Source organism: Tachypleus tridentatus, chromosome 8 (assembly GCF_004210375.1).
Source record: "Tachypleus tridentatus isolate NWPU-2018 chromosome 8, ASM421037v1, whole genome shotgun sequence".
Classification (NCBI taxonomy): domain Eukaryota; kingdom Metazoa; phylum Arthropoda; class Merostomata; order Xiphosura; family Limulidae; genus Tachypleus; species Tachypleus tridentatus.
The window spans coordinates 247,022-255,914 of record NC_134832.1 but is presented as its reverse complement, the minus strand read 5'-3'; positions in this window follow the sequence as shown (position 1 = coordinate 255,914).

Below are 8,893 nucleotides of genomic sequence, written 5' to 3'. Positions count from 1 at the left end.
ACACAATTCAGGAATGTGTTAAAGTATTTCAGGAAAGAAATGGGGGGGGGACCCAGAAAAATAAAAATAAACTGATTCCACACCAACAATATTTGGTTGTATTTAAACTAGAAGCTCACTAAAAACATTGAGAATAATCTGTAATAACATTTTTCATATATATATATCATGAACTAGCTTGTTATAGCTCAGTTGAGGGGTTTTGTTCACTTGTGGTCGTAATTTACATATTATTGTACATAATAACTTTACATAACTTACATACTCCTATATAGCATTAATAATACCTGTACGTCATTGTTTGGGGAAATGGGTTCCATTCTTTTTACTACATATTTACTCAAAATAGAAGGAATAATAAATGAACGATTAAAAAAAAAAAAGGAAAGCTATTATCAAATAAAAACAGAATTCGCTATTTCACAGTCTAAGGTCGTTTATTGTATATAAGGTAGTTAAACTGTGATCAATGAGTGTACTAGTGCTCCGTTAGCAACACAATCATTCCCAAAAATTCCATTATGGCTATCAATCCAAAAAAACAGAAAATTACAGCGAAAATAAGGCAGAAGTTGCAAATGGCATTCCCAGTTTAAGTACAAAAAAATTAAATTTTAAAAACTGTACAGTGATCCGGAAGATGAAAATTGTGGACAATACTCAAAGTACAAAAAGTACATTAGCTGTTCTATCAGAAGTTATATCAGGGAAGCATCATGTAGAAACATACGAAAAAAAAACCTATGAATATTTCAGTAACCAAGGGAAGAAGACTGGTCATCTTTAGGAAGACAACACAAAGAAAGCTCCATTTAAACATCACAAACAACCATGGAGAAGGAAACTTGTTTCTGGTTTTACAGAAGTCGAAATCAGAAAAGAGACAACAACCGTATAGGAGCTGGTTTATGGATCATATCTGTTAGCTTTAACCATCAGCAGACAAGAACATATATGAACTGGTTCATGGCTCCATCTGCTAGCTTTAAACATAAGCAGACAAGAACCGTATAGGGACTGGTTCATGGCCCCGTCTGTTAACTTGGAACATCAGCAGACAATAACTGTGTAGGAGCTGGCTAATGGCCCCATCTGTTAACTTTAAATGGACAAAGACACTAGCAAAATAATCCAAATTCATAAAGAACTGTGTGTGAAGGAGAAGCACAACACAAATAAATGCAACAAACTGGTTAGGTACACAAGGAATGAAAAATACACAGATATGAGCAAATGAACCTGATCTTTGAATAATTTTGTCTAGCGAAATACTACAATGAAAGATATGGGAATTGAATGTAAAATAGTGATAAGAAAAGAATAGGTATAAATTAGACAGAAGGGAAAGGAAAGTGGATAAAGTGAAAATTCTTAATTCAATTCAATAGCGTCTAATTTAAAAAATCAAACGTTTTTCCAAGTATTTTCTTTGCGTTATAATGAATGAAGCAAACTTCCAAGTATAGCAAAATTGGAGATACTCGTGAACCGTTATTAATATGTGCATCTGTGGGTTTTGGGTTTTATACTGTCATTACCTTTTACAGAGGAAGGGTGTTCAAGTGAACGAGTTCCTTAGCGGCGACATATTTAGCCATCGTATAGCCCATTACAATTACTATAGGTCACACAATATATCAGTTTTTTTTGTGTTTTTTAAATGCACGTAGATGGTTGACGTATTTGGAATTTTCTATTGGAGCCAGATACAGATACTGTGGGGTTAATACACCACTAGGTAACGCATTTCTTTCCACCACAACAGGATGTACCTGAGTTCGCACTACACCTTTGGTTTCTGGACTATACTGTGGACCAAAACTGTTTAGAAATTTTTATCATGTCTGTGACGCACAAGAAAGCATTCTTTAAAAATCTTGGAAGTTTTGGAGCTGTCACTTTGAAGACTGAAGTTTCGTTTAATGATCTGGTTAACTTTAATCAAATTAGGTAAACAATGATGACTAGCGACAACATGATGTTGAAATGGGTGAGGCTGGATTAGATCTTTGTAAAATACCACTTAATTGCTGTTAAACACACATCAAGTGTCTATTAAATTGCTACAAGATATTCCCTGCGTAGAATATAACCTTTGTAACTAAGACGGTAGTGATTTCTAAGTGGACCATTACTCCAAAGAAGATTCAATACTGAAAAAAAAAAACAGCAACCTTTTAAATAAACCATTCTGATTAATCGTAAGGTGATAGAAATATTCTAGAGTGCATTGGAGAAGATAGTTTACTTTGTGTTAGCAAAATCTGATAGAAAGGATATATATATAGCTGTGAGGAGATATTCTGGGAAGATCACATGATATTGGTAACTTCAGCATTGTTCCGTACTGGGGGGAAAACACTAAGCTGTATTTGTTTTTAAATTTCGCTCAAAGCTACACGAGAGCTATCTGCGCTAGTCGTCTCTAATTTAGCTGTATAAGACTAGAGGGAAGGCAGCTAGTCCTCACAATCCACTACCAACTCTTGGACTATTCTTTTACCAATGAATAGTGGGATTGACCATACATTATAACGCCCCCACGGCTAAAAGACGTGATCATGTTTGGTGTGATGGGGATTCGAATCCACGACCACAGATTACGATTCGAGTGCCTTAATCACCTGGCCATACCTGCTAAGCTGTGATCACCCTATCATTAAAAAGTTCAAGGAGAAAGGAAATCGAAGAAGGTTTCAAAACTCCCAAATTAATAAGTATTGGAATAACCGCCAGGTGCAGTATCTTGCTGAGTAAGAGCAGTTCATATTTAATTCAGGGTAAAAGGACATAATTTATCTATATAGGAAATAATTCTTCAGTAAGCTCATACTCTAAGATAGAAAACATACGTTATTAAAGTCTCAATAAAGATAACAACTTTTATTAATGGAGAACAGAAACTTTTTCATTCACCATCTTTTAACTCTATCTAAGGATGGACTGCATGTATCTCAAAATAAAGTAATCTGTGAGATTTACATATAGACTGAGAGCAAAACGACGACAAGGAACCACTAACACGTTACAAGTAGTGTCTCACCATTATCCTATCATCAAGTTTCATTTCGCTGAACAGTGATGACGAGAAAACCCACTTGTAGAGAAAACAATATATGTAAAAACGGCTGGTTTGGGTTAAGAAAAAATTTTATGTAGAGGAGCGAACAACGTTTCGACCTTCTTCGGTCATCGTCAGGTTCACAGTTAGGGGTTAGTTGTTCCTTTCTACATTGTTGAATGAAATAGATGTCATTTCTTCTGTTGATAATTCTTTGGTTTAAGTTTCTTAGTTTCTCTACGATCGTATGAACGTGTGCTGTTAATAATGGTGTAAGGTATGTTAGTTCAGACATAATGGTTACATTGGTAAGTACAAATACATAAAGAAAGCAAAAAGACTTAGACTTCTCGTACAATCCCCGTGGTGAAATAATAATCAGTGATGACGAGAAACCCACTTGTAGAGAAAAATATATATGTAAAAACGGTGACGATGAACGAAGAAGGTCGAAACGTTGTTCGCTCCTCTACATAAACATTTTCTCAACCCAAACCAGTCGTTTTTACATGTATATATTTTTACATGTATATTTCGCTGTGTTAGATCTCATTTACATTACGCCTGACTACTATGTTGCAAGTAGCTTCTCACTATTAGGACATGATCAAATTTCATTTCGCCCATAAGGCTGCTGTGTTAGGACTTGTTTATATTATGCCTAAGAAATATATTGCAAATAGTGTCTCACCATTAAATATTGTCAAATTTTGTTTTGCCAACGAAGCCGCTGTATTAGGCCTTGTGCTCCTCAGTAACTGATTGAATAGATAGATAATTTTTAATCACTCAATTTAAAAGTTAATTTGTTTAGTCAAATGCTCAAACGTATTAAATATAGTAAATGAAAATTTCAAATTAACAAGTTGAAAGTTATTTGAAATTCAGGTACGGTAAAAACGCATGTGACAGTCAGCTCAGTAAAACTTTTAAGTGGTGTTTAAATATAAAATTTACTTAATAAAATAAAGTTAATATAAATTAAATAAATATAATAAAGTTTACGTAATAAAAACTTTATAGAAGCGATTCTCAAACTTTAATAACTCGAAAACCTTTTCTAATTTAAAATGTTCTCGCTGACCCATTTTTTATTTTAAAATAAATATTCCTTCTCCATTGAAAAGCTATATTCCAAAATCAAATGTTTTAATTAATATGAATTTAATTTTACAAAAATACTTTTATTCTATAAATCATATTTTGATTGCTTTATTATTTGGAATTAAGCATAAAGTTACACAATAGGCTATATGTGCTCTGCCTACCACGGGTATCGAAGCCCAGTTTCTAGCAAGGGGAGTCCACAGACATGCCGTTACGCCACTGGGGGGAAATCATATTTAAAATTATTTTATTGAAATTTCGAACATGATTCATGGATCCATTACAGGAAAGTTGAAAAGAGTATAGATTTAGCGCTATACACTTGTTTCATTATAGTTTTCTTTTTCGCATATGACGTATATTGTTGACTATGTTTTGCGCCTGTTCCAGACATTTGTAGAACGTTCGTGTGCGTAAGAACCAACAATGTGATAGAAGTGTATGTAATACTAGTGATATACAGTATTGTCGCGAGCGTTGGTGAAGGTTCTAGAGTTTTGCGCAATTCGTTTACAAAGCAGCCAGCCAAAAGACACAGGGGGGAGTACTACTGAACAGATACAGTCAGTACGCACAAGGCCTAGGAACCTATGATTGTGATTAATACCTATTTATAAGAAAACGAAAGAATTTGATCAAGAACGTTATAGATTTCAAACATTACAAACTGTTCAAATTCAGTGAATTACTTCGGACGTTATTATTTCTACGAGGAAATTAAATATCTTTGATGGAAGGAGTGAACCTCTAACTGGTGTGATGCCAAGAAAGGCATCGTTAGCTTAAGCAAAGTGCAACAATATCAATGCAGAATTAATTTCCTCATCGTGGATCGTCGATAAAATATTCAGTTCTATACCAGATATAAGACTCAGTATTGTTTGTAAAATTGTTGTACATAAACCATCATTTGTAATAACACCATATAAAATTCATCGGAAGTTTTAAACTATGATATCTAGTAGTTTTTTGATGCATTACATATAAATTATAGTACATATGCGTCAATTCAATGCACTCCTCGACTAGCAATCTGAGGGTCATGTGTTTAAATCCCCGCCGCATTAAACATGTTCGCCCTTTAGCCGTGGGGGCATTATAAGTGACTGCCAATTCCTCTATTCGTTGGTAAAAGAGCAGCCCATGAATTGACGGTGAGTGATGATGACTGCTTTTCCTCTAGTCTTACGCTACTAAATTAGATCGGCTGGCGCAGGCAACCTTCATGTAGCTTTTCCCGAAGTTCATACCAAACGAAAATTTTGAAATATGACACATAAACCAGTTGTTGTTTTTTTGCGTTTGTAATATCCATTATTTATTTATTTGTTACGAACGTATTTGCACCTAAAATCTTGAAATATGACACATAAACCAGTTTTCCAAACAAAAACAAACAAATCAATGCACCCTGTATAATTTTGCTCTTTCATTGACAGACTACTTTAAATTGTCAGGTAAAATAATTCAATGTCAAGTCCGCGTAACAATCACAAATAAGAATATTTCGTCTTTTAACATTTCTACTAGCTGCATCACTTGTACACTGAAACAAATTATTGTGAGCCTACGTTACAAATGCCGTTCTAACTTTAACACTACTAGGATTAACGTGGAATCAACTTACCTGTATAAAGTAACTCAACTAACTTTATACTGTCCTAGCTAATATCCTGGACTTTCTTTCAGCTAAGACATTCTTAGAACAAGTATCCCGTAGTTATAATGTAGCTTCTAAAGTTTTAGAAAAACTTGACTTCAAACTAGAATTTTCTAGGCGTTCTAAACCTATCTTTACGTCATACGCCTTGTAGTCAACAGACCAATTACAATATTAAAAATACAATCTCCAATAGTAATTTTATAACAAATGGACACGACATATTTGAGATATTTGCAAGTAAATCCTCTCCAACTAATTTTATTTAATGCTCAGAATTACCGAAACATTAAATTCTGGAGTTTAAAACGCAAAACAAAAACTAAATATTTATTACGATTTTCAGGAGTTAAACAGTTTGTAATATTTCTGTGAAAAGATTATATAACTTCAATGGTGAAAAATTCGACCAATGATAAACGAATAAAAAATAATACAGAGCTAGATAGTTCCCTGTTAAGTGAATTAACTCGAAATGAGCTCGCTCATCGTAAACCCTCGATAAGACGTCAAGGAAATTCTATTTCAGAAAGAAGACTCAATATCGTTTGCAAATTGGTAAAACTTTTGTATACAGATTATTTGTAGCAATCGTTATCGTAAATTGTGTCATTATTTGTATATTATGTTGGCAAGTATCTCTAAATTGAAATTATCATTTAACTCAGTTTTAAATTATAATTCATAACATAACATCAATCAAAAGATTGATACAGGAAAAATATTTTGAACAGTAGTTTTTATAATAACCACTCAGATACTGGTGAAATTTATAGAGGCTATTAAAAGGTAGGTTATTAAGGAAGAAATGGAATTGTCTCCAAAAATATCAGAACCTTTACACCACCTGTAAAACTAACGTTATTGTAAACACCTAAAGACGTTGTTGATTTGTATTAACATCTGAAGAAAGTGACATGAAATGTTGTTTCCCTTATATGTAATTATAAAGACCACAAGAACACCTATAAGAACTGCAAAATAGAAAAGAACCATGTACGCAAAGAACCTCCATACCAAAATTTAATGAAGATCAATCCACAAGGAACAAAGTAACGGTAAAACGCCCTTATAACCGCAAAACGTAAAATTCGTATGTATCTTCCCATGGATCCAATGTATCTCTATACAATTTTGGGTGAAGATCCATCCACACGAAACGATGTAATTACATGGACAATAACAGAAAGTACTATTATATTTATGTAAATACTAAATATTTAATTTCTTTAGTGCATGCTGATGTATAAAAGATATTTTACCATTAGTAGTAAACGACCTTATAACACTAAATGTATTAATCTTTAAATGGACACTCAACGTTTCATTTTACATCTTCTTCAGGACAGTACTAGTAAAACATTTTAGCAGAACGTTCGTGAAGAAGTTGTAAAGCGAAACGTTGAGTGTCCAATGAAAACAAAATAACAAATATGGAGTTATATATATTCGATTTTTACTGGTATATTATTACACTACCATTTAATATATAACACCTACATGAGATATAAAATTAAAAAAAGAGCTTCAAAATGTTTGAGTTTGTCACAAAATAAATACAAAATTTTGAGTTGAATGGATAAAGAAATTACTTAAAATTAAAAACTTCAATTACATACTTTATTAATGAGGCTAAAATATAGTGTGGTCTGTAAAATACTAATTAACAGAGAAAAGGTGTAAAACTATTAATATGCAAGTATTAATCTATAGATTCTAATATTAAGAGGAGCTAGCTGTGTTATGAGGTTAGAACACGTACTATCCTTTGTCTCTTTTTGTATTTGTTGACAATTTTGCTCGTTTGTTGTGTGAGATAGAACCTTCCAGTGACACAGCAGAATGCCTGTTGACCTACCACGCTAGAAACCTGGTTTCGATACCTGTAGTTGGCAGAGCACAGATACTCCATTTTGTAGCTTTGTGCTTAACTTCACAAAAAATGTAAGAATGAAACAGCAAAGTGTGTTGGTTTCTCTTACATACATGAAGGAGCGTCGAGGGCCAGCAAATGCCTCGAAGCAAACGTTCTCGCCGTGCCCTCTTTCTTTTCCTTTTTTTTAACATTTTGAATAACTTATTTAAAATAAAGATTTTAAATTGGGACACCAACGATCTCATACACAAGACAAAAATCACCGTTTTTAGCTGAGAGCATAAGCGCAGAAACGTTAATAAAGTAGCAAAAAGTATCTATTAAATCTATAAATTAACAAATATACATAAATTATTACTCAAATTATTATCTCAACAATCGTAACGTATCAAACTTACACTTTTTATGATTAAATGAAGATATACAGATATACAACCTAAAGATACTTTATGGTCTTTACAGAATAACCAGGTTTTATTCGTCCAGGCTACTAAGCAGTTGCCTACCTTTTATTTTTGGTGCTGATTTCGGATTCACTTTAGGTGTTAGCTTATTAATTCTGGTAACGAATAAAATACTTACTAGGTAAAAACAGGTGGCGAACATGATGGTGAGAATACAATACTATTTTTTAACGACCTCTGGTGTGATGTTAATAAAAGACTAACTGCAACAATCTAACGAAATACGTTTGCAGTAATTTGAGAAGACAAAAGTCAGTTATTGAATAGGAGTATATTCATTATGGGCTGAAAAAGGAGTCGGTTGATGTCTACACGTTTGCTAATTTGAAGGGAAGACCACCTATCGAGATGTGTTACTTACATGTTAATGGTTTGAAGAGGAGCCAACTGATTATAAGCACACGTATTTTGGTACAACTAAAGCCAACTGATGATGTTGACACAAGCGGAAGTCAACTGATAAAATTTTTATATTGTGTTTTCATGAGAATGAAACTGTTTAATGATAAAATTGTGGGTTATGGAATTATATTATGTAGTGTGAAATAATGTTTTATTCGAAGAAAAGCTGTTAAAATAGGAATGAAATTTAATGCTGCTTTATTTGCTGAAAATAATGATAATTTCTCTCAAGTAAATTATGTTTTTTTTCATTTTGTCATAACTGAACTTTATCAAATACATTGTTTTTTGTGTTTTTTTTTCAGATAATTTTCGGGCACCGA